Source organism: Myotis davidii, unplaced genomic scaffold (genome assembly GCF_000327345.1).
Source record: "Myotis davidii unplaced genomic scaffold, ASM32734v1 scaffold362, whole genome shotgun sequence".
NCBI lineage: Eukaryota > Metazoa > Chordata > Mammalia > Chiroptera > Vespertilionidae > Myotis > Myotis davidii.
This window is the reverse complement of record NW_006297152.1, coordinates 1,499,237-1,526,514: the sequence shown is the minus strand read 5'-3', so window position 1 is coordinate 1,526,514 and position 27,278 is coordinate 1,499,237. Positions and strand designations below refer to the sequence as shown.

At 42.8% G+C, this 27,278-nt stretch overlaps 1 protein-coding gene across 1 annotated transcript in view; it reads left to right on the top strand.

Annotated features, from left to right (window-relative positions):
- Positions 1-6,673: 6,673 nt before the first annotated feature.
- PTPN14 (protein tyrosine phosphatase, non-receptor type 14) overlaps positions 6,674-27,278 on the top strand; it is a 131,408-nt gene continuing 110,803 nt past the window's right edge. The window contains exons 1-2 of the mRNA XM_006772930.2: positions 6,674-6,793; positions 10,194-10,288. The gene's annotated coding sequence lies outside the window, so the exon portion shown is untranslated. The remainder of the gene's footprint in view (positions 6,794-10,193; positions 10,289-27,278) is intronic.

The window sequence follows — 27,278 nt, the reverse complement described above, 5'->3', positions numbered from 1 at the left end:
AAATGCAGATCTGGCTGGGCTTGCCACAAGGGGAAGGGAGAGGAAATCCACGCTACCCAGACCGGCCATGCCTTTGCCATACATTGCATGCACGCTGATTATGAAAATAAATAATCTCTGAATTATTTATAATTCTGAATGAAAGGATATGATGCAATACTTGTGGATAAGAATTACAGTGGCTGAAGATAAAAGGTAAGGGGGACTGTAAGTACCTTTCTGGGGCATTGGGGTGGTTGTGCGTCTAAGTTGGATTATAAATGGCATATTAACATTGTTTTAATTTCCTTTCCCTTTTTCCTGTGGGTTCTATATCCCTTGGCTTGGTTTTGTCTTGCTCTCCCGTCAAGCTTTTGTTTGGCTTGCTTCATGGTCCTTGCTATCGGAAAAAAACATATTGTGGCCATTCTTAGATCAACCTTGTGTGTAGAATTTGATACGTGGCTGATTTAGCTTAGTTCCTTAGGGGACTTAATTAGGCTTATAATTGGCTTGACCCAGAGGCCTATTGCATATCCTGTAACTGGAGGCGGCCATCCCATATAAGTGCTTGATGTTGGTCAACAGGGAGGTGTCTGGGAGACAACGGGAAAGGGTGCTCTGGCATCCTCACTCATGCAGAATATCCTCTTCACATCTGAGATGGCGAGTTCAGTAGTGAATTATATTCCTAATTTGCCTCCCAAGTTTTTTTCTTTCTTTCTTTTTTAGCTCCCAGGGAAAAATTACTCCTTGTTAAAAATTAGCAAAAGTTCCTCATGCTTCCTTTTGCACACAACATAGCCTTGACTAACACTTCATTTCCTCAAGTCTTTGGAAATCCATCTTCTGGGAGTTCTTTCTTTCACACTCCATTCCCCTTGAGTAGCTGGGGCATGAGCTAAGGCAACAGATCTCAAAGGCCAGTGAACACTGGAGTCACCTGGAGGGCTCCTTCCAGCTCAGAGTGCCACTCCCCACACCCACTCCAGCTTCTGATTCAGGCCTCGGGTGGGGCCCGAGAAATTGGAACTCAGTGGTGCTCACACTGCTGGTCCATGACCAGCTGCACTTTGGGAACTATGGAATCCACCCCTGTCCTCAGGCTTGGTAGGTAGTCACTTAAGTTTTTCATCCCATTGGTTTGACCAGTTCTGTTCCTGTTTGTTTTAGGGCTCTGGAGAGGCCCGGAGTCACTTAATGGGCACTTATGCCTACCCAGGCCCGTGGAGAATCCTGAATTAGAGGTTTCCATTTTGGTGGAACTGTTTGGCTGTCATCTCCCAATCCAGACCCCGCCACTTGGTTCCAGACAGTTTGGTTTATCTGGTACTTCCTTCCGTCTGGGTATCCCATGTACATGCCACATCCTACCTGTCTCAAGGTGAACTCGCTAGTTTCTTGCCACAAAAAGGGCTGCTTCTGTATCAGTTAGTAACACTGCCAGCTGTTGAATTAGTTGCCGAAGCCAGGCCCTTGGAATTCTCTTCCTGCCACTCTTTCTTTGCAACCCCCCAACCTCTACCCTCAGACACCAATAACCAACCCTTCGATCCTTTGAGTTTTTGTCTCTAAAATACCTTTAATTTTCTCCCATCCGTCCACCCCCACTGCATCTCGGGATGGTTCAAGAGTTTCAAAGGCAGTGTTCCATATAGTCTTCATCTACTTTTTGAAAGAGTTTTTTAAAAACACAGATCTGTTTTTCATGTTATTTAAATTCCTTGTTTACTTCTTTTTACCTGTATGACAAGGCTTCTTTACCCCAGACTACCTTCCCATTCTCATCTGCTTCCCTCCCTCCCCCCATGCCCCTCCCCTCATGAACACTTGGTGGTGCTTAATTTTCCTTCTCCTTGGTTACCTACATTCCTACCCTGACTGCCCTCTCCCCCTCGCTGCCCATTCCGCCAAAGATCCACCTTCTGACCACCAGTTAGCATTCCTTTCTTTATAGTCTCATAGCACTTTGCACTTACCTATATTGGTAAGTTTTACCTCGCCATATTATGTTTGCCTCCCTGTCTCTTTTTTTTTTTTTTAAAAATATTTTATTGATTTTAGAGAGGAAGAGAGTGGGAGAGATAGAAATATCAATGATGAGAGAGAATCATTGATTGGCTGCCTCCTGCACGCCCCCTACTGGGGATCAAGCCCGCAACCCAGGCATGTGCCCTTGCTGGAATCGAACCGGGGACCCTGCAGTCTGCAGGCCAACACTCTATCCATTGAGCCAAAACAGCTAGGGCTCCCTGTCTCCTTTGTTAAGTAACTTATAAGTGTCTCTACAGCAGCCGTGTTTCACTTGGTCCAGAATCAGAATCTCCACCCTAGCTGGATGGAGGTTGGTTAGCAGTAGCCATGTCTTAAGGTTACTGATGCTCACTCTACCCCAGTGTTCCAAGCATGTTAGGTGATTTTATTAAATCTTTCAACAACCCTGCGAAGAAAGTACTATTATTACCGCTATCTTGCGGAGAGTGAAATGGAGTTGATTTTTAAAAAAGTGTTTATAGATCAATGGATGAATGCATTTCTGAAACGCTGACCGGAGGGTCCAGAGCCCAGCCTGGTTTGGTATTTCTTACTGATTCTGTTACAGGAGGTGCAGTGCTCTCTGAAAATTACATCATGTTCATGACTATATTGATTTTTAAAACTTAAGCAGATACCATTGCTGTTTACTGTACGCATCTTATTTGTTCCCGTGAGGAGATAAGTCACATCCCTAAGCTGGTACTCTGGTTCTTAATGTTGTTCTGCTTTCCTTGGATGCTTTCAAAGATGTGATCGTTTCCCCCCTGACTTTTCAAACCTGGGAAAACCTGCGGCTCTAGGGAGTGCGACTATCATAGAAGAACTCATAAGTAAGAACATTTGGGGTTGAGGCATGAAACAAAATTGTGTTTCGCAGAAATACTCAGTATTCGAACTCTGAGTGACCAGTGTTTGAATGAGAGAGAGACAGACAGACAGACAGAGACCCTTCATGACACTGTCCCCGCAGACTTGCCAACCTGCTCTTCACCGTCTAGAACCATAACAAGCAGCATGGGTATCATTCATGTTTTCCCCAGGTCACAAGATGGGCTCTCCCCATTTTGTAGTTCTCAAGTAAAAGGCACCAGGGCGGATTTCCTGGTCATGAAAGTGAATTTGGTGTGAATCACGTGTGCACAGTGTACACACTTCAACCTGATAGGTAAGGTTCTCCACAGATTTATGTCCCACGATTCCCCAGGCTCTGCCAAGCTGCTGCTGTTTCCTGAACAGACCCAATCATTTCCCACCTCTGCTTATGCTCTTTCCTCGCCCAGGGATCCTAACACTCCGCATTGCCCTGCAGTGTGTCCCCGGAGGCCCACTGCACATGCCACCTCTCTGGGTGCCTTCCCTGATCTCGCTCCATGGCCAGACCCTTCGGCCACTGTGCTCTTGGCATTTCACTCTCCATGCTCGGTGTCCTGGTTAACCTGCCTCAGGCCTCTCTTAGACTGTCAGCCACCCTGCGCTGCCACCTGCCTCCCTCCTAGACTGTCCCTTTTCTGCTGCGGGTCACCTGTAGCTGTTCATTCCGGCCTGTCTCCTTCTTGCCCCTGGAATGCCTCCGAGGCTGTCTTTTCTTCCTTTATTATGCCACTCCTTCAGTGCAGCCAGCTATCTCAACATCTTTTATCTTTTTTGTCACCTGTCCCACTGCTCCCTCCTGTCCCTGGGCTGCCAGTGTGGACACCAGACCACCCCTTACACTACAGACTCTTGTTTTAAACAGTCTGATATTTTCACTCCCCTGTTTGAAATCTTTACTGCTACTTTTATATTATTATTATTTTTTAAGGAAGCTTTATTTTTATTTTTCAGAGAGAGGCAAGGAGAGGGAGAGAGAGTTAGAAATGTCAATGATGAGAGTCATTGATTGCTGCCTCCTGCACACCCCCTACTGCGGATCCAGCCTGAAACCTGGGCACGTGCCCTGACTGGGAATCATCGTAACCTCCTGGTTCATAGGTCGACATTCAACCACTGAGCTACTTTATATGATTGAGAGATGCATATGTGTCCGTAGTAAAAGCTACAAGGAATTGTCAGATGGATAAACACCAGATAACAGGGGGTGAGGAGTGGAGGAGGTAAAGGTGGAGATGCAGTATTTTATTTCCTAAGCGGGGTGGTGGGGACATGGGTGTTGACTATATTCTCCCCTAAGTCTCTGAAAGGTCGAAACTCCTTCATTTTAGGAACACACCACTTTGCCTATGGTTAAATGCAGGCTCCCCAGCGGAACATTCAGGGCTCTGCCCGCACAGCCCCTGTTCCCACCTAACCGAACTTCAGCCTTGGCTGGTCTCTCCTAGCGCCCTGTCACCCTGCTCCAAACATTGCCCATGGTTGAAACCTGTGGTTTTGACTCATGATCACTGTTCCTTTTCCCTTGAATTCTCTTTCACATCTGCTCACATCATCTCCTCTTTTGTTCCTTAATGTCTAGTATGATTTTTATGTCTTCTTAGATATGTTTGTCTGACCTTCCGTTTTATCATTAGGGAGAGGTCATTGCCACCTGATCTGTCTCCGTATTGGTATTTTGCATTCTTTACCCTGATATACTTCACATTGGATTAGTATTGTTTGTTCATCTGTCTCCCTAAAGTTGTAAGCTCTTCCAGGACCTGTTTTATGATTTATTTACCTTTGAGTTCTTGGCACCTCCTGCCAGGTAGATGCTCAATAAGTGGGGATTGTTGAGTAGTAAATGTAAGATTCATGTTTTTAATTCAAGTAATTTAAAATATTTAATGATTGATTTGAGAGAGAGAGAGAGAGAAAGAGAGATAGATTTGTTCCACTTATTTATGCATTCATTGGCTGATTCGTATATGTGCACTGACCAGGGATCAAATCGGCAACCTTGACATATAGGGATGATGCTTTAACCAACTGAGCTATCTGGCCAGAGCTCAAGTCATTTTTATAAAAAAATATGATTTTTTAAAATTGATTTTTAGAGAGAGAGGAAGGGAGAGGGAAGGAGAGATAGAAACATTCACAAGAAACTTCATTGATCGGCTGCCTCCTCCACGCCCCCTACTTATGATTGAGCCTGCAGTCCGGGCATGTGCCCTGACCGGGAATCGAACCGTTGACTCTTGGTGCCTAGATTAAGGCTCACTCACTGAGCCACACCAGTTGGGCTCAAGTCATTTTTTTAAGGTGTGTCCAAAAGAACTTCAACTCAAATTGAAGGGAATATCTCAGTATCTGAAATGTAGACTGTACATGGAATGGATTCACACACGGAGTTTCTAATTCAAACTCATGGTTTGTTTTAGAAATTATTTCTTCCACCTTTCCCGTATGGTGGTGGCGATGGTTTGGCCCCGGGGGTGGAGTGGGGGTGGGGGTGGGGTGTGTTTTGTAGTTTAGCCCCCTTCCCCACGCCATCACCATGGTGTGTGTGGGTGGTTTCTGGAGCGCTGTCCGAGGGTGTATGTAAGTCCAGGTGTGGAGGTAGATCTGGGTGTGAAGTGGTACCACTTGTAAGGGTGGCTTCTGCCATCAGACTGCTTGCTCCGGGATGGGGAGGGCTGGAGAGGCAGCACATCCATTTAGCCGAGTGGCAGCAGAGTTTATTTTTGTGGGAGACGTGCCCCACCCCAGAGCTATAATAACTGTAATGAAAGGGGATTCTGCTGTATTAGGCTTATGAAGGGTGTACTAGTCTGTTACCAGGGTCAGTGGTGGCAGCTCAAGCCAGCAGTTAGGTTACGTTAAAGACTCCAGCAGGAAGTTAGCGTTTGCTTCTGCCGGTGGAATCTGATGGCCTCTATTAAGTGTATTTTCGTTATGCACGTTGTCAGATGTGCTGTAGATGAGGAAGGCACGTGCTTTTTTTTAAGACACACACAAGTCTCCGGTTTGTCATTTGACAAACTGGGCTGACTTTTAGAGTCCCTGTGTTTAAATGTGCGGGTTATACTAACTAACATTCTGGGTGATTGTGCTTTAAAAAAATCTGTTCATGTTAAAAAGAGCGCATAAATTCTTTTATTCTAAAGTCAAGAATTTGTTATGGGATATTATATAATTATGAGGTTTATGGGGTGGGGGGGAGTGTGACTGATGCGAAAAGAATGAAAACTCCAAAATAACGAAATGACACCTACCCGTCTTAATGATATTCTTTAGAAAATTACTGTTTACTTAAGAGGCAGCTAAAAATAAAGGCTAGAAAGGATGGTTTGTGCCGTGCTTCTGCTGAGCAGCTGTTTCGGTGGTTTTCAAAACGAGGCTCAGTTTCCAAGCAGCAGGTTAGGTACAAGTGTGTATTCCGTGTCCCTTCATCCTTGTGAATGCCTTTAGGTGTTTTCGCTTTCCCCGTGAATATAAGGTGATACCAAGTTATTTAAGGAAATTGCCGCCTTCCTTCCTTCTTCCCTACTTCCTCCTCCCTTCTTCCTCCCTCCCTTCCTCTATAATAGATTGTCTTCATTTGGAGGGTTCTGATAGGTAAATTACTGTATATGTATTCTAAGTTGGTACTGGGGATGGTAAAAGGAGAAATGCACAGTGCACCGCGCACCACACCAGGCACGCAGAGCAGAGGTGCGTAAAGATGTCTCGTTTCCCTGGGGTAATCAGGACGGTTTCCCTGTCACTGGATTCTTGATTTGCATTATTATTATTATTTTTCATTTGTAGACTGAGAAAATGGTGAGCACGGCAATTTGAAATCTGTGTACTGGTATGTGAGCGTATTACAGACTCCAAGGAATCTTGCAGTGAACCAAAGCGTGTGAAAACCGAATTCATTTTAGTAAGGACCTCTTTTATTTGTTTTAATTTGCTTTTATGGAACACATATAATCTCAAGGGACATTCACAGCATATAGACACTTTCTAGAAAAAACTTGGCTTAGAAGGTTCCTGTATGAGAGACTTTAAACATTTAAAGTCTTCATGAGCATATCAGGCTAACTTTTTTAAAAAAAAATTTTTATTAAATGGACTTTTTTGGGGGGAGGGTAGCACAGAACAAGAGTAAGCTTAAAATTCACAAAGCCAATTTTCAGGGAAAGTGTTAGGGACAGGAAACACTTAGTCCAACTTCATGTATTTATAATACAGTGAAGAATAATGTCCAGATTAAATTTGAGGCACTACAGGAACTTCATCCTTCAAAGAAAGATCCAGCTATATTCAGTAGCCTGTCTTATTGAGGCCAGACGCTGTGGTTAATATATACAGAACGGAAAAACCTTGGTTCTCCAAGTTCTGGCTATCAGCCCTCCTCCGCCCTCACTGGTAATACTGCCAAGAAGAAAGCAGGCAGGGCAAGGAGGTATAAATCACGGAGAGCTTGAGAAATGCCATTGCAATGATTTTTTTTTTAATAGCTGCCACCGTGGATGATGCTGTGTATAACTGGGCCTTTAACAAAGGCATCATGACGGCATCACGAACAGTTTTTTCTCCAGCTTCTTTATTTTCCCAGGCGAATCGGCTCAGTATTTCCTTCGTCAGTTTCCCCCATTCCCATTCCTGACCTTTGACAAAGCAGAGCTTCATGTCTGGAAACCCTTTTTCCTCTACAACCGTGTATACTCCCAGCAGTCCTAGGAAAGCGATGTTATTTTTATCTGTAGTTTTATTCTTGAGAAATATAAATGTTAAAGAGGTTATTCACTGAAGTCTGGCTGGTAGTAAATGGAGGAAGTGGGATCCGATGGTCTGTATTAAGTGTATTCATATGGAGCTCTGACCCCACAGCTCAAGTTGTTGAGGCCAGGGGTGGGCAAACTTTTTGACTCGAGGGCCACAATGGGTTCTTAAACTGGACCGGAGGACTGGAACAAAAGCATGGATGGAGTGTTTGTGTGAACTAATATAAATTCAAAGTAAACATCATTACATAAAAGGGTACGGTCTTTTATTTCAATAGTTTTATTCATTTCAAATGGCCAGATCCGGCCCGCGGGCCGTAGTTTGCCCACGGCTGCACTAGGCCCAGGCACATCTGTTCTTCCCCCACTTTCTTTTTCCTTTCATCCAGCCATCGGTTTGTTTAATAAATGTGTTTTGATGTTTTTGAAGGTGGGGTTGTGTTTCTGTGGTCATAACCTTTAGAAGAATAAACTAATAATATACCTACCGGCCACGTGACCATTGGCATTAGAAATGTGACTAGTTTGGGTTGAGATATGCTGTAAGCATCCAACGCACGCCAGACGTCACCGACTGAGGACAAAAAAAGAATGTAATATATCTCATTGTGATTGTTTGGATTGATGACGTGTTGGGATAATGTTTTGGATATATCAAGTTAAATAAAATCTATCATTAAAATTAATGGCTTCTGTTCTGTTTTGCTTTTTAAATTTGATTCCTGGAAAATTTAGCATTACTGTTGCGGTTTGCACTTGTGGTCCCCCATTGTACTCTTCTTGGACAACACTGTTATAGATGGTTATCCAACTATTCCTGGGAGCTCTGGTCGCTGAGTGATGCCTCCTAGGGCTGGGGGGACAGGGAGGGAGAGGCAGTTAGGAAGTGTTATTGGTGATGGTGAGAAGCAAGCTTGGTGATGTCACCTTAGGTGACCAGCGGAGAGAGGCTAATATTAGCGGGCATGTACTTACTACTTACCATGTGCAAGTACTTTGTCAAGCACTTTAAGTGGATTAGCTTTTTGATCCTTGCAACAACCCTGTGAAGTAAGCACTTTTGTAGGCTTATTCTACAGATGAGAAAATGAAGGCTTAGGAAGGCCGAGGCAGGCGCACCTCAGATCCTACAACTAGTAAATACTAGTTTACCGTGTAACACCATCGGCATGCAAACCCTCGCCGGCGATGGAGCCGAGAGTCAGGTCTGGGCATCACTGCCTCTCAAAGGTGAAAGAGAGAGCAGACCTGGGACCACTCACTAGCAGTCCTTTCATTCATTCGGTGTCTGTGAAGGGTGTGTATTCTTCTCCCCAGCACTGCACATACCACCTTTTAATTAGGGAATATAGTACAATAATTGATGTTCCTAAGAATGATCTCAAGTTATCAAAAAAAAAATGATGAAATTGCAGTTAGACAAGTGATGTGTTACAGAATTGTACACTTGAAACTTACGTAATTGTTAACCAATGTTACCCCCAATAAGTTTAATTTAAAAGAACATTGATTATATATGAGGAAAGAAAAAAATGAGAGAATTATGTTTGATCTACTTCATTTACTAATCTTGAATTGCTTAAATTAGATAGATATTTATCAGACATTGATTTTAGAGACTTTAGGTGCACTTCAGTTGCTTTTTTTTTTGCTTGTTGTTAATCTTCATCTGAGGATTTTTTCCTCATGGATTTTATTTTATTTTTTTAAATCTTCACCTGAAGATATTTTTTTCCATTGACTTCAGAGAGTGGAAGGGAAGGAAGAAGAGAGAGAAAAACATTGATGTGAGATAGTCACATCGATTGGTTGCCTCCTGCAAGTGCCCTGGCCAATGCTGGGGAACAAACCTGCAACCCAGGAATGTGCCCGTGTCTAAAATTGAACCTGTGATCCTTCCGTGCTCGGGCCAGTGCAGCCACTGAGCACCACCAGCCAGGGCACAGGCCGCTTTTTGACAGAGACCTTGATGTCTTACATGGCAAGTTCAGATTTTGTTAGTGCAAGCATTAGATCAGTCTCTCCCCTCAGTATACTCAACAGTACTTTTAAAAAAGTCTACCCACAAATCTGTTTCTAGCTATTTACATTTCATATTTTTAAATCTTTGTTTGTATGTAGACATTTTTGTAATTGCAGTTTAATATACTTCACATATATGCATGTTTTTCATACTTATTGTCTTAATATTTTAGTATATTTGCATATGACTGATATTATATAAGTCCTCTGGTTATTTTATTACTGAAAATACATACCTTTGCATTTCTGCTATCCCATAGATGATAATGAGAATCTTCCCATTAATAGTTGTTGATTTTATTTTAGGATACATTTCCATGAGTGAGATAGCTTATTATGAAGAATATTTTTATTATTCTTGAATCATACAGTTGCAATAGAATTTTAAGCATAAGTCATAAAGATAAATTCAAAAGTAACAACTTTATTTTCAGGTAGCTGATACTTTGTCAGGTCTTGCTTTGGTGACTTGGAAGTCGATTATCGCAGGAAATAACTCTGGCTTTTGTGTTTTTTGTTTTTCTTTTACAGTTTCTTCCCTTATACTCTGCCAAGAGAATTGATGAGCCATAAATTCATACATTCAGAGGCTGAATACCGACACTCGAACTAGGTTCACTTTTGGCGTAAGTGTTTGCTAATCCTTACTTCATTTAGAGCAGAAAAAAGTGTATTGGGTAGAATTATTCCAGTTATGACTATGATATGCATAGAATTATTGAAACATTTATAAAAAGGTAGCATTTTAGTTGGGATTAAAGATACATGTGAGTAAATACTTCATTGGCAAAAAGAAATAATTATAAATTATTACATCATTCTAAGTTAATTGCTTGCTTCATTTTATATATATGTCACTGCTATCTGCCCATTTTTCCATACGTTTTCTTATATCAGCTACTCTATTACTTGATGTATTTTGATAACCATTATATTAGTTTTTGCTTTGGACACACAAAAAGTTCCCATATCTTAGTAGCTTACAACAATAAACATTTATTCTTTGCTTATGTTATGCACTTCTGTGGATGGGCCGTAGCTCTTAATGGCTCGACTGGACTCGGTTTAGCTCCACATGTCTTCTCATTTGGGAACCCAGGCTAAAGGGCAGCCCTACCTGGGTCTTGATGTTCTGATGGCTGACGGTAGGAACATAGTGAGAAGCGTGCAATCTCATTTAAAGCCGCTCCATGGAGGTGGCAAGTATGCTGTCTGCTCACATCTCATTGGCCAAAGTGCATCACCTGACCAAGCCAGAAATCACTGAGTCGGGGACCTACACTCACCCCATAGGATTCCCAGGCCAGTCACAGGGACATGGATAAGTAGCATTGCTCTAAACGTTGAACAAATTACATGTATTTACTTGGAGAGTATTTCTGGGGATAAGGTTTCCAAAGTTGGCTTTCTGGGTCAAAGGGCATGAATTGTTTGTGGATCTTATTACACATGGCCAGATTGCTCTCTCCAAAGACTATCGGTTTATAGTACCCTCATTAATATTTAAGTACACAGCCTTCCGCATATCCTCCTGGTCCTGGGTTTTGCCACTTCCATTTTGTTAATTTCATCGTTGTTTACAGCCTAATTTCTGTCATTAGTAATGATGGTATTTTAAAATGAAAACTATCAGGACAAATTATATTGTTATTCGTCTATTAGTGAATGAAACAAGGGCCACCTATAATTTTCTTCTGTTGTTTCTGAAAGTCCTTATAAAATGACTCATTTCTACCCTTTCTTTTTTCCCTTGGCCCCATATTTTTCTCAGTATGCGGTTTCCTAAATAGATCTTTAATCCCGCCTTTAAAACAAAACAGTGAAAAAAGTAAAAACAACGCTTGATGTGAGGTTTTATAACTTTTATCTGAATCAAATCATAGTAATTATTACTGTGGACCCATTCAGATGGCTGGATTTTGTTGCCTATTTTCAAGTCTTAGGAAAGGGGATTTATTTATTGTCCTCTTGCCTAACATTTAATGGCTTTAATTTCATGGTTTTCAGGTTCACCTATGGCCATGTGGTTTATATAGCAGAAAAGATCAACTGAAACTTAAGAACCAGTCTTTCCTCCAGTTTTCCCCCTCCAACTGTAAACTAAAACTTTTTATTACCAACTGTATCCTCTCGTGGGTTTACTTTACAAACCGTAGCCTGCTGCTGCGGTTGTCTAGAGTAGTATCGAACGTTCCTATAAGGATCCTTGGTTCTGTTTCCTCGTGTGAGGCTTTGAGACTTCACAGCGAAGGCAAAAACACTTGCAAGGGAGAGAAGAGAAATCTTCAGGCCTATAGGCAGAATGGGGTGGAGTGGGGTGTGTGTGTGTGTGTTTGTGTTTGTGTGTGTGTGTGTGTGTGTGTGTTCGGAGGGGAAGTGGTGTTGGCCTTTGGGAATGACAGTTGGATTTTGCAAGTACCATTGGAGTGCAAATGCCTCCCACCTCACTTAGCGGAGGAATGTCAAAAATCTTCGGAACTGAGAAATCCACTCTGCGTTTTGTGAAACAGACTGGTAAAGCTTGTAAGAAATATTACAGCTCAGTGGGAAGCAAGTCCAAGTGTGTGAGAAGCAAGTCGATGCATGAACCAGACATCGGTGTGTGAACCGGAGTTTATCTGAACAGTAGTTGCCGATGGCAGAATGTTAAGAGGTGTGTTTAGAATATTCACAGTATGACTATTAAGACTCCTATTAGTGTTGAGGAATTATGAGTTTGGATTGATTTGCCATGAAAGTCTTTAGGTGTTTGTTCCTGAAGTGGTATCTTATTTCACTTTACACATCATTTTGTATAAGTCTTCTTAGAACTTGTTGCAGACTTTTTTTTTTTTTTGACCATGAAGACCCATTGTTTATGAAGTTGGGGAAAACTGGATTCTGAGGCTCAAAGTGGGAATGAGGATGCTTTATGTGAATATAGAAGAAACCAAGTAAGTTCAGAACAGGAGCTTTTAGAATGTAGTGCATTAAAGACGATGCTTGTTCATATTCAGTTGTTACCTATCTAGGATGAATGTATAAAAAGAAGGTTACTACTGAACTCTCTCAAAGGTTGTCATGTGCCTTGTAAATGTTTCTTGAACTGCTAATAGTTTAAAGACAAAAGAAGTGCTTATCCCTGTGGAGTGTTTGTTTCACTTCACTGATTTCTGTATGTTGGGGGAGTTGAGGCAAGGGTATAAAATGTATGTGTGTGTGGCTTTTAGGTCTGGAGTGGATGGTCCCAAATGTGGGACCTTGTCCAGTGTTGTCCCAAATCATAGTGTTACCTGGTTTACTCCCCTAGACTTTCTCATTTCTTTTCCATTTTTTTTTCTTCCTGAACTGTAAGTTGGCCTACCTGTGAAATCACTTTTGTGGCGCTGTGGTCTGAATGTGCCCCACCCCAAATTCAAATGTCGAGATCCTAATCCCTAAAGGTGAGGGTATTAGGAGGGGTGTGTGTGTGTGAGATTTGGGAGGTGATTAGGTCATGAGGGTGGAGACCTTGGGAATGGGATTAGTGCTCTTATAAAAGAGAACCTAGCCCCGCAGAACTCCCTAGCCCCGTCTTCTATGTGAGGGCATAACTAAAAGTCTGCGCCCCAGAAAAGGGTCCTCACTCATGTTGGAACCCTGCTCTTGGACTTCCAGCCACCAGAACTGTAAGCAGTACATTTATGCTGTCCATAAACTATCCAGTGTGTGGTATTTTGTTACAGCACTATTCCAACTACCATATGGAATAAGACACAGAGCTTAACCTGCTGGGTCATTGTCTGGCAGAACGTTATCGTTGTTGACCTAAGAAGGTCTAGGACAGTGGTCGGCAAACTCATTAGTCAACAGAGCCAAGTATCAACAGTACAATGATTGAAATTTCTTTTGAGAGCCAAATCTTTTAAACTTAAACTATATAGGTAGGTACATTGTTATTAACTTCATTAGGGTACTCCTAAGGCTTAGGAAGAGCCACACTCGAGGGGCCAAAGAGCCGCAGTTGGCCGACCACGGGTCTAGGACTATTAGACTATTGTAACCTGTGTCCATCTGTCTCTTTCATGAACATCGACTCTTTTTTTATTTTTTCAAATATATTTTATTGATGTTTTACAGAGAGGAAGGGAGATAGAGAGTTAGAAACATCGATGAGAGAGAAACATCGATCAACTGCCTCCCGCACATCTCCTACTGGGGATGTGCCCGCAACCCAGGTACATGCCCTTGACCGGAATCGAACCTGGGACCCTTCCGTCCGCAGGCCTGCGCTCTGTCCACTGAGCCAAACCAGTTTCTGCCTAACATTGACTCTTAAATGCAACCAGCAGCTTTTTGGATCTAGGACAGGTTTGTGGTTCTTATAACCCATTGTTTGTGATACTGTAATTAGTATGTGTTTGTTGACGTCCATGAGTTGTTCGAGGCTGTTTATAGGAGGGCAGTGGTAAAGCTGTTCACTCCCCTCATGCTTCTGCTGCGGGTCTGCAGGCCCCCCAGGGACGCATCTGTTTGGCTGGTGTGCTCAGCTGTCAGACACAAGTGCCTTTTGGGAGTAGCCATCTTGTAAGTGGCCCATCATTTTCTCTCCTTTGCTTCTTTCATGACCTTGGTCTCGCCAACACATACTTTGCCTGTGATCAGGTATCCATAATGTAGAGATTAGGACCCCTCATTCTTGGGGGAGGCGGGTCGGGGGCGGGCAGGGAGCTATGAAGAGAACAAGTTTTAAAAACCACCAGACGGCATTTGGCTGACTAACTGTAAACTTGGTTTAACTACTTTCCCCAACTGCTATTTAGATTCTTTTACCTGGTCGGTTGTGTTTGGCGAGGGGTTCCTCAGCATGCGTCTCTGTGCTCCTATGAAACCCAGTCTGTTTTTTTAACTGTGTGACTATTTGGAATCCTGGATGCACCTGCTGGAAGGAAATATTGTTATACTGATAAGGATTTTTTTGGTGTGTAAGGTACCAACTACCCCCACCCTCGCCCCCACCTTCACCACCCTATTGTCTGTGTCCATAGGGAATGCATATATGCATATAAGATCTTTGGTTAATCTCTTGCTGCCCCTACCCCCCTCCTCAGTCTGTTCCATGTTTCCATGCCTCTGGTTCTATTTTGTTTATTAGATTCCTTGTTCATTTATTTTGAGTTTTAGATTCAATTGTTGATAGGTATGTATTTATTGCCATTTTATTGTTCATATTTTTTATCTTTTCTTCTTTTTCTTCAATACCCTTCAAAAGTTTAAAAGATATTTAATTGTTTTTACTTTATTTTTTTTTTAAGAGCGAGAGAGGAAGAGAAAGCCAGTGAGAGAGAGAAACATTGATGTGAGAGATCGAGCCCACAACCCAGGCATGTGCTCTGACCAGGAATCTTACTGGATTCCCGCAAGCTTTTGGTGGGTAAGGTACCCAACCGACTGAGAAACACTGGCCAGGGTGCTTTCTTTTCTTATTTCCTACTTTTTCTCCCTTTTCTATCACCTATCATTTTTTCCCCCACCCATCTCAGGCTTAAAGGGAAAAACCTACACCTCAAAAATCCCTGGATTTTCAAATGTTTTGCCAGTAATAATGGCCCTTCTTCTCTGCTGTGTCTGGGCCAGTCAATACTGGACTATAATCTTGGTTTCCTTTCATTGCTATATTTTGTTTCTGGGAGTGGTGTTCAAAGAACTTTTCTACTAAAGCGCGCGCGCTCTCTCTCTATCTCTATGTATATATATGTGTGTATATATACGCGTGTGTATATATAGTGTCTTATAGTGTCTGGGGCTCTGGAGTCCTTACTAAGCAGATTCTAAAGGTAATCTCCTATAGTGCATATTTTACTGGTGATTTAAGTACATTAAAAGGATATTTTCCCATGTAGTCTTACTCTTTGACCTAGAAAACCAAATAGTGACTTCTTCGAATGGTATTTGGTATGTGTACACTTTAACTCTAGCTTGATTTTAATCTCTTTGATCACACCTATGTCTAAAAAAGCAACTCCCCATTAAAAAGGCAGCCCCATAATGAAGTGACTCCAGCCTGTTACAGGAGAGTCCCTCAGGCCATGTAAGATGAAACCACGCTGGGCAGATGTGTAATGGGCCAAGTCCATGTTGAATTTTTGCAAACTCTCCAACCATCCCCCATCGTCACCCATGTGGCCCAGTGGAAAGTGCACTCCTGTGGAATTTCAGAAACTTGAGTCCGACTTCTGGCACTAATTAGCTATTTTGGGTTTTGGCAAGGTCCTCAGTCACTCATGACTCAGTTTCCTTGTCTTCGCGGTGAGTTATTCTGTCTAGTAGAATGTGATCTTTAGGATCCTCGCTCCACACTTCTCTGAAAATTCAATAGTTCTACCAAAGTTTTTTGCTCCAACTCTGTGGTTGAATCTGTGGCCAGGCAAAGAAGGAAACCTCTGTGCCATTACTCTTCTCGGAAGAAACTACTAGTTGCCTGATTTATTTTTGTCTGGGAAAAGATTCAAGTAGCACATTTAAATACTCAATTAAAGAAAAAAAATCCTTGCAGTGGTAGCTCCTATTATTTGCAGGACTCTGTGGCATGTACCCCTGGTCCGTCCTATGAAAAAAAAATGGGGCTGTCATGTAGGCAATATACTTGTTACAGCATTTATTTAAGTTAATATTAATTTTGTTTTGGATATATTTTCAGAGCTTCACCCTGGTCGTTGAGGTCATTTTTAGACAGTATTAGATGTTGGCCTGTCAAAGGCTGGAAGTCGCTGGGGTGAGAAGACGGGAGGAATTTAGCAGAAGTTTCTCTGTACTGTGGGAGAGGATATTCATATCCTGCTGTCTGTCCGTTGCCCTCTGCAAAACATTACCTTTTATGACAGTGCAGACGTAACTTCCAAGTCTCTTCGCAGAGATTTATGGTCGGCATTGCTGTGACTGTGCAGGTCTTGACAGTGTTCGGCGTTGCTGTCTGTGGCGTATGTGCCCCTTTGGCTGGTCCTGAGCTGTGGTTTGTGTCCTCGGGGGCATTGCAACATCACCTTGAGGGTTTTAGGTTTCCTGACACCCTCCACGGCGAACTTCTTTCTAGCGTCGGCTTATTACATGGGTGTTTGGGGAATTTCATAACTTATTTCAAAATAATTTGAGATGCTCAGGGGTGTTTCAAAGAAAGCAGTATGTGGTGGAGAAGAGAGGTGAGAGGAGATTGGGAGATGAGTCAGCGATACCCAACCAGAGAGAGCCTTAGCTGAGGTGGAGGGGTTGCCTGCCGGATGGGAGAGTTGTCAGAAAAAATAAATTTCACAGAGCCCATATTGTTGTTGTTTTTTTTTTTTAAATCCTATTATATTTTGAGTCCTTTCATATTTTTAAAAGCATGCCTTATGTTGCTTATATAAGTTACTGGATTTTAATTGAACCAAAAAGCTTTTTTTTTTTATTATTACACACACACACACAGACACACACATACACAGTTTGTTTTTATTGATACAAGTCGCCATTCTTTCCCTTTTACTGTCTTGAAACATGTGTAGTGTTTTCACTGCTAGGCTGCCTTTTATCGAGGGTTGGTTCCAGAAGTTTGTTCGTAAATCAATTAGCCCCAAACCAGGAATCGATTTTCCTGTGGAAAGATGTTCCAATTGGTGTTTAAGTTGTGAGCTGCGAGATTCCCAGCTGCTTGCTCAACAGCAGAAGCCCTGAGGCTCCTGGTCAGACCCAGCAGGAGGGAAGGCTCAGGGCTTTGTGGCTGTGCCCAAGCTCCTAGGACCAGCCGCCTGGGGGATGCTGCCTGGGGAATGCTGCCGGGCTCTCTCACAGAAACTGCCTGCAGGCCCCCCATGGTCACATCGATGAGTCAGTTAAAGTAATTACTCTCAGTTCATTCTTGTTAGGAAAGATGACCAGTAAGGGATGTGTAAGGCAAATGGGAAGATAGGAGAGGAGGTGGGTAGTCCATGTGCTCCTCTGAGAGACTGACCTTTGAATGCAAGGTCCAAGGTCACACTGCTTCTAGAAAGATGGGTCATGCCTGTCCCTGATCCTTCACTGTAAAAATGTCAGGATCACCCGGGGATTAATAGCTCATTAGCCTTCTATAAGCTGTTGATCGAGTCTTAAAAGTCAGAATAATTTTCAGTATTTGGTATATAGTATGCTCCTGATCACCATTGCAATTAAAAAAAAAAATCTTGTATTGATGTTTCTCTGCTTCTTACTAGGCCTAGTGGCTGCCTCCTTTTTCCTCTGTGTAATCGGTCGAACATTAGAAATGTAACAGAACATGCAATTTTATTACATACTAAATGTAAAGTTGTACATTAAATCATTAAAAACATGGTGGCATTTTTTTTTCACAATTGGTTATCTTTGTTTACGAGTAAAGTTTTTACAGCTTTCTTGATATTTTTTTTCTGGTTGTCTTCACTTACACTTTTCCAGTCCTTTACTTAAAATCACCTGAGTCTTGCTGCTCTGGCCAGGGGGAGCATCGTCCCGTCCTGTACACCAAAAGATGGCAGGTTTGATTCCCAGTCAGGGTACATACCTAGGTTGTGGGTTCAATCCCTGGTCGAGTATACAGGAGGTAACCAATCGATGTCTCTCTCTCTCTCTCTCTCTGTCTCTCTCTCTCTCTCTCTCTCTCTCTCTCTCTCCAATAAACCTATCCTTGGGTGAGGATAAAAAAAAACACCCAAAACACAAAGAAAAATAAAATTGAATAAAATAGCCTGAGTCTGCTAACTGCTCTCTCTAGGCAACCCCCCGCCATTTCCCACCATTTGTGTTTTGGACTCAAAGAATGTTAATTTTTTTTTTTTTTTTAATGCTGGTTTAAGCCAAATGCAGTTGGGAAAGTGAGTTTGTTTCAGAACCTGATGTAAACAAACATGCAGTGCATGTGTATCCTTCGGTTTCATTTTACTGGTCTGGATGTTTATATTCTGCTTGTTCCTTTTCTGAACATAGATAATTATTTGAGTCTGTTGAATTAGCGAACTATTGGTCAGTCACATGCAAGTTATCTTTTTTGAAAAGGAGATACTGGTTTAGTCAGCAGCTTGCCGTTGTAGCGATTGATCCAACCCCCAAATTGGCTGTTCGGTATTCTATTAAAGCTACCTATGAATCTTTAAGAGGCTATATTACTGATCTGAAATATCTCATACTTGTGGGGATCTAAGAAGCTTCTGAATTCTATTTTCTTGCAAATTAAATAAAAACAAAACAAGAAACTCAAAGCATGGTTTTAGACGCCTCTGACAGTGTGCAGAGCATGTAGTGGATCAGTATTGCCCAAACTTTCCTAATTGCTTATTTGCCTCTTAATAGATTTCTTATTGAACTCTTCTTGCTCTTTCTTGTGCCTACTTATTCACACTGTCATCGGTTTTGTACTTACGCACGTTTTCCTCACAACGCAGGGATCGGCTGTTTTAATTATATTAGTTGTGTTGTTCAGAAAGTTCTTTCCTGTATCTGGGCCAGGGTAGGGGGCTAAGAGGTCCTTTTTGTCACGACCTAAGGGATTGTCACATACATTATAAAAACAGCACACGTGTGTATGCATTTCTGTGAGAGGCTATTAGCATGCCACGTGTAACAATTACCGTGTATGATTCATGCCTTTTATTATTTTATTTTTTAAATATATGTTTTTGTTGATTTCAGAGAGGAAGGGAGAAGGAGAAAGAGAGAAACATCCATGATGAGAGAGAATCATTGATCAGCTGCCTCCTGCACACCCTCTACTGGGGATCGAGCCTGCAACCCGGGCAGGTGCCCTGACCAGCAATCAGACTGTGACCTCCTGGTTCATAGGTCGACACATAACCACTGAGCCACGCCTGCCGGGCTGATTCATGCCTTTTAAACAAAAGTTTAAAAAAAAATGCATCTAGCTGCTTCATTATTTATTTTTCTTTTTTATCTCCCCTCTTTGGCTTCATTTTTTTGAACTGTCACTTCCAAAGATCAGTTTTGTTTTCTACTTAGGAGAACAGATTCCTCTCCCCCCCCTGCAGTTCCTCCCGTGAAGTGGCATGCGGACCCTGCAGCCACTGTTGGGTGTGTTTGATTTCCTCCTTGTGTTACCAGAAGCACTGGAAGGCATTTCGCCTCTTTAAAGGACACTAGCCTGGGGTAAATAACCATGTAGGCCAGGTGGGCAGAAGAGAATGCTTATGACATTCTTTTCATCGGCTCCATGTGTGACCTCCCAGCAGGAGGTCAGGCAGTAAAACATTTGAGTGAACTGCTGAAATGTTTTGTATTTATTTACAAGACTCTTAATCACAAGACTGATCCCAATAAACTCAACAAGTCACAGTGATGGAGGGAAGTATATGAGGCGTGCAGAGCAGTCAACGTGGGGACTTGGGGGGGGGGGTCTTTGGATTGCATTGAGCATGCTCTTCTGTCCCCACTGTGGAGAGACCATCAGCATCTCCCGTGCAGGGTCATAGGCGCTCTGGCGAGGAGTGGAATGACACCCATTCTGTTCCCACCTGCTGCTGAACTGCTGGACACTTTGCTTTTAGGATCCTGACAGCCTCAGTGTTTGACTTCTGCTTTGCTGAAAATTCCCAGTTCTTTTTCTTTAACCATTCTCTTCCACCATTCCCAGTGGATTGATTTATTTTATTTTATTTTTTACATATATTTTATTGATATTTTACAGAGAGGAAGGGAGAGAGATAGAGAGTTAGAAACATCGATGAGAGAGAAACATCGATCAACTGCCTCCTGCACACTCCCCACTGGAGATGTGCCCGCAACCAAGGTACATGCCCTTGACCGGAATCGAACCTGGGACCTTTCAGTCCGCAGGCTGACGCTCTATCCCAGTGGATTGATTTAAAGCAAAAGCATTCTCATACCTTCTAAGTTTTGTCATTTTTGTCGTCACTGTATTTTTGTTGTTAATCCTCATCCAAGGATATCCATTTATTTTTAGAGAGAGTGGTAGGGAGGGGAGAGAGAGAAAGGGCGGGGGGAGGGGAAGAAGGAGAGATAGAGGGATATAGAGAGAGATAAATAGTAAAGATAGAGAGAGAGAAATTGATGCAGCCCAGGTATGTGCCTATGACTAGGAATCGAACCTTTGACCTTTTGGTGCTTGAGCCAACGCTCTAACCACTTAGACACACCAGCCAGAGCAGAGTCAGATCATTTAAATCAATGATGAGGACTTTGATTGAGGAACACAGTTGGTACTGCTGTAGAAACATGCTCCCCTCTAGCTTCTTCAGGGATTTTTTTCTTTTAAAAGTAACGCACGGATCTAATTCGGGAAGTAGTTTAAAACCAACATTTCTGGAATATAAAAGTGTACAGAGGGCAGATATTCTTAGGACATTTTTGTCAGGTTACCATTTGTTTTATTTTGTTGTTTGAAGGTAAAGACTACACACATTTTATAGTTCAGCTTTATAATTTTGCCTCTGCTTTGTTTCTGTTTTGCTGAATTTAACGTTACTTAAAATAAAATGAATAGCTATTGTATTTAGACATAGAGGCAATAACAGACGACTCCACCCATTCTTATTCTCTCACTTGGACCCAGCTGACCCAATGGTCCAGTGGGATTTTGGATGGTTTGGATGGTTTCTCTTGAGTCCTCAGCTCAACAGAACCCATTAGAAATTCATTTTTGGAGATTCAGCCTCTCTGTGTAGATAAATTACTTGATCATTGTCTACTGTTTTCCATTCTTTGTGAAATGCATCATCTACCACAATGGATGATGCAGAATAATAATATTCTAGTCCAGGAAAAAAAAAAAAAGCTTATATTGGGAGCAGTTCGTGTCATACAACATTTAATCCACTTAATGCCCTGAATGAATGCAGAAGTGAAATAAAGTATTGTTGTTCTGGAAAGTAACTCATCCCATTCTACCAAAGGTTGTCTTGAATCTACCTAGGAGGTGTCTCTTATGAGTCCTGGGGAGCAGAGACGAGTGGCTTTGATAGGCTGGAGTCACATTTTCACTGGGGAGAAGCAGCTGGAACACGGTTGCCTCATGTGGTGCCTCATTCCCCCTATGACAGTGGTTCCATCCTTGGGAAAAGAAGTCCATCCGTGCTGGGGTTTCAATAGCCAGCTCCATCTTTTGACAAACGTTGTTAACTGTGTGCTAGATGGAGTGCAGGTGGTAGCTGAGGGGTAATGAAAAGATATCAAAGCAAGGTTCCATTTTTAGAGGATTTTATTACAAGTTCTTTGTATTTTTTAAAAAAATACATTTTATTGATTTATTACAGAGAGAAAGGGAGAGGGGTACAGAGTTAGAAACATCGATGAGAGAGAAACATCGATCAGCTGCCTCCTGCACACCCCCTACTGGGGATCGATCCTGCAACCAAGGTACATGCCCTTGACCAGAATCGAACCTGGGACCCTTCAGTCCGCAGGCCTACACTCCATCCACTCAGGCAAACCGGGTAGGGCTAGTTCTTTGTATTTTAAGTTCCTGTTTTTTTTAATGAAGGCTTTAGTATAAACTTTACATATTTTAAGTGTTTCTCTTTCCTTCCCTCCTCCCCCTGCCATTAGTTTTTTTCCTTTCCATTTTATCTCAGAAGGAGGATGCATTTTACTTGGCTGGTGTGTTTTTGCACGTTTGCACTTGTGGTTCTTGGTTACTGCAGTGATAAGATTGTTGAGTGTGGGTGGTTAACTGATAGTTCTTTCTTTAGCTATTTCAGCTGTGTTATCCTCATTAAATTTGGTGAGTTGGCTGAGCAGCAACATCTCATGTGTCTTTCTTTCTAACTTTAAAAACTGGTCTTTCCATTACTCCTCTTGAAGTAGAAGAGTTACTGGCAGATTCCTAACTGTGGTGTGGACAGTTGAGAAAACTTTCACTTTATTTGTTTTTTATTTGTATTTTTAAATTGATTTCAGAGAGGAAGGGAGAAGGAGAGAGAGATAGAAATATCAATGATAAGAGAGAATCACTGATCGGCTGCCTCCTGCCTGCCCCCTACTGGGGATTGAGCTTGCAACCTGGGCATGTGCCCTGACCGGGAATCGAACCGTGACCTCCTGGTTCATAGGTTGATGCTCAACCACTCAGCTACACTGGCCGGTCAAAAAAAACACACAACCCTCTTCTTGACTTTGTTGAGTTTTAATTGTTTTCATTTGGAAATAATCTGCATGCCAGGTGGCCCATTCTGCGGGTACTTGCTCCCAGAACCCCTCGTGACGAAGGAATGTGTGTGGGTTTTCTCTTTGGAAAGATTAGAATTTACCTAGATGGGATACTTAGTAACTGCCTGTCTCACTGAGTCTCTTTCTTGGATCAAAGTGAGTCCAGTGTTTTCAAAGAGAGATTGCCTTTCTGTTTGAACCCGGGACCCTTGAGTCCACAGGCCAATGCTCTATACACTGAGCCAAACCGGCTAGGGCTTTTTAAAGATTTTTAAATTGATTTTGAGAGAGAGAGGGGAAGCAAGAGGGAGAGAAAGAAAGAAACATCTATGTGAGAGCAAAACATCCACCTGATTCTGTCCCCAAAGAAAACAAATATGTACAGTGCTGGTAGCGATGTGGATGGCCTGGGCAGGCCTTCAGTACTGGGGAACTTCAAACACACTCAACGAAACCACATTTTATGTTTGTTTTGCTCTGGTGCTAATCTGGCAAGAATGAGGTCCCACAGGAAAGCCAACATGTCCGAAGAAATCATCAGTGTTACAGGAATGCTAGGTTTCAGCAACTGTAATATCTGCCTCGCACACATTTCTCAGTGATGACTCTTTTAAGCGTGTCCCCGGGGGGACACTGCTGTCCTGGCCAAGGATCGTCTGAAGTGCCGGGAATTGCTTTTCAGTTTGTAGACATCTCTCCGCTGCCTCCACGGTCAGCGTGCAAGACAGCAACCAAGCCAGACAGAAAACAGCAGACAGGAGTTATTTCTGCCCGTTTGGTACTGCGCCTTCACCTGTTGGAGGTGGGTGGGGAAGAAAGGGTGAGGGAACTGCAGGGGCAAATCGCTTCTCAGTGACTGGGCTTGTTTGGCAAGAGGGGTTTGGGAGAGCTCTACCCAGATACCAGGAGCTTCTTTGAAAAGTTGGATACAGCCCTCTTTGTCAGATATGGGACAGAGGCCTAAGTGAGAATGCCAGCCCATGGGACTTGGGCCAGGAAAGCCGTTTTTTGCCAAATGTCCCATTTCCAAGGGAGGTGATAGAGCAACACATTTGTGAGAGAAGGAAGCAAAAGCAATTTGGGGGGATTGAAAATGCAATGAATGGGCTGAACTCAGTTTTTATAAAAACTCAGTGAAATAGTGTGGGAATTTATCATTGTCTTTTTTTAAAAAAGATTTTTTTAAAGTATATTTTTATTGATTTCAGAGAGGAAGGGAGAGGAAGGGAGAGATAGAAATATCAGTGATGAGAAGGAATCATTGATCGGCTGCCTCCTGCACGCCCCCTACTGGGGACCGAGCCCGAAACCTGGGCATGTGCCCTTGGCTGGAATTGAACCCAGGACCCTTGAGTCCACAGGCCAACGCTCTATATACTGAGCCAAACCGGCTAGGGCATTTTTAAGATTTTTAAATTGATTTTGAGAGAGAGAGAGAGAGGAAGCAAGAGGGAGAGAAAGAAAGAAACATCTATGTGAGAGCAAAACATCGATCTGCTGCCTCTTGCATGTCCCCATCCTGGGATTGAGCCCATTACCCGGGCATGTGCCCTGACCAGGAGTAGATCCAGCAACCTTTCAGTGCACAGATGATGCCCAACCAACTGAGCCACACTGGCCAGGGTATTTTGTCATTGTCTTTTAATCCCCGAGGTAAGGCTTTTTCTACTTATAGAAAGATAGTTCTGTGGGATTTGGGGTAGTTGACTGGTCACAAGGCATTGCAGGGCTTCCATTCCCTGGACCATGTGGCCATTTCATTGAGTCAGAAGACATACTGGACGGAGCATCTTTTCTTGGTATTAGATCTATTGGGGCAAGGCCCTGGCCGGTGGAGGGAGACTGGAGGGAGATGGGTGCTTGCTGTTGTTGACGGGAGGAAAGGTAATTTTTAAATATTTTTATTGATTTCGGAGAGGGAGGGAGAGGGAGAGAAACATCAGTGATGTAAGAGAATCATTGATTGGATGCCTCCTGCACGCCCCACACTGGAGATCGAGCCCGCAACCCTAGCATGTGCCCTGAATGGGTATCGAACCCGCAGCTTCTTGGTCCTGAATCCATGCTCAACTGCTGAGTTATACCGGCCATGGAGATCTGCTTTTCAAGAGCTGATGGAAATCCGTATTTTTGCATGAAACATCTTGACTTTGAAATAGTGGCAACAAATTCAAATTTTAATATAAAACTATCTGGGCCAAACAGAACATAAGAATGTAGGCTGGGATTATCATGTTTTGTTTACCACTGTTTGCACAGCATCTAGAGCAGTGACTGGCATAGAGTAGGTGCTCAGTGAATGCTGTTGAACAGATGAATGAGTTGATATTTGTGGCCGTATTACACTCATAGGCTGCCAGTGTTCAGCCTCTGCTCTGCTGCTTTCTCCAACTATCTTTTAGGTTTTTCTGCTGCTTTCTATCCCAGGTCAGATCATTTTTAATTTAAATATATAAATCAGATTTCCTTCAAAGGTTAAAATCCCTTTAGCTTGAGTTGGTGTTCAGACCAGCATTCCTTGTGTTTTTGTTTTTATTTTTTTAGGGTTTTTGTTTGCCTTAAATTCTTCTTTAAAAAATTTGTAGTAAGAAAACAGATCACAGTTATCGTTTTAACCAGTTTTCAGTGGACAGCTCAGTAGTGTCAAGGAGATTCCCGCTGTTGTGCAGCGGATCTCCAGAAAGTTTTCATTTTGCCAAACTGCAACTCTAAACCTGCTAAACACTGATTTTTCCTCCTACCAGCCCCTGGCAACCACCGTTCTGTTCCTGTGAATTTGACATAAGTGGAATCATACAGTGTTTGTCTTTTTGTGACTGGCTTATTTCACTTAACATACTGCCCCAAGGTTCCTCTACGTTGTAGCATTGTCAGAACTTCCTTCCTTCCTAAGGCTGAATCATATTCCATGGTAAGTATAGACCGAATTTTGTTGATCTGTTCATCCGTCAGTGGACCACTTGGGTTGCTTTTACCTCTTGGCTCATGGGAATAGTGCTGCTGTGAACATGGTGCCCAAAAATCTCTTTGAGATCCTGCTCTCAATTCTTTTGGAAAAATACCCAGAAATGGGATTGCTGAATCAGATGGTAGCTCTTTTTGTAATTGTTATGGGAACCTCCATACCGTTTTCCATAGCAACTGTATCGTTTACATTCTCATCAACAGTGTATAAGACTCCCAATTTCTCCACATTCTTGCCAAACTCACCCCCCCCCTTTTTTTCTAATGCCAGCTATCCTAATGGCTGTGGGGGTGGTATCTCATTGTGGTTTTGGTGTTGATTTCTCCACTGACAAGTGATGGTGAGCATCTTTTCATGTGCTTCTTAAGGCCATTGTTTTGTGTTTTACTATTCAGTAGCTATAAATCTGGGAGCTTTCAAGAGTTGTAAGAATGTATTTCCTAGTATTGCCTTGGGGTAACATGGGAGAATATTCCTGCACAGAGGCACAGAGCTTACCTACCCAGCCTAACTCGAGGATCCAGCGAAGAAACCAGACACGTAAGTGAGAACCCTGGCTTCTGGCTTTCACTGGTTGGAGAACGTAGCGAGGACCTGCTGTGTCCTGGCCCATGTTTGGACCTCCCCACAAAATGTGCAAGCAGATTGGGAGGGTCTCTTGCTATTTGTCCCATGTAGAGGGACCACTTTTCATCCCGAGAGCACTGTGCTATGGACTGTGATTAAGCTTTTTGAGGGGAGGTGGTGGAGGGCGAGGGAGGTGAAGAAGGAAAAGTTGAAGTGACTGAGCTTTTTCCCAGAATGCTGAACCATCTCGGAGTGGCAGAGTTTAGTGTGCATGGGAAGGATTGATAAGCTAACGTTAGCCATATAAGAAAAGTAAATGATCCTTTTCCCCTACTATGTTATTAGATAATCCCCCCACTATGTTATTAGATAATCAACCTACTATGTTATTAGATAATCCCCCTACTAAGTTATTAGATAATCAACCTACTATATTATTAGATAATCCTCCTACAATGTTATTAGATAACTAGAGGCCCAGTGCATGAAATTTGTGCACGGGTAGGGTCCCTAGCATCTGCCGGCTGCCGGCCGGGGTCTCCCTTCTCCCGGCTGCCTGCTGCCACTCGTTGGGGCAGGGCCGGCCGGGGGTGGGGGGTCTGAGCCGTTGGCTGGCTGCCACCGCCCCCTGGTCGAATTCCCGGTCAAACTCCCAGTTGAGGGGACAATTCGCATATTTCGCTTTTATTATATAGGATACTGACTGGAACAAAAGAAAGTTGGTTGAATCAGTCTGGTGACAATAAGGGTAATATCTAAAACCCTCAGATCCTGGAGAAGAGTAAATTTAACTCAGTGACAGCTAATGAGTAGTTTTCGGGTTAAAAAGTGTTAAACCCACCTGTTGAAAATTTCATTCTAGAATTTAATATTCTAGGGTGCACCCCTGTGGACTCAGGATTCATTGAAAAAAGGTACCCGTGTTGGGGTCTTGCCCTCCTGGTGTCCTTTTCTGATAGCGC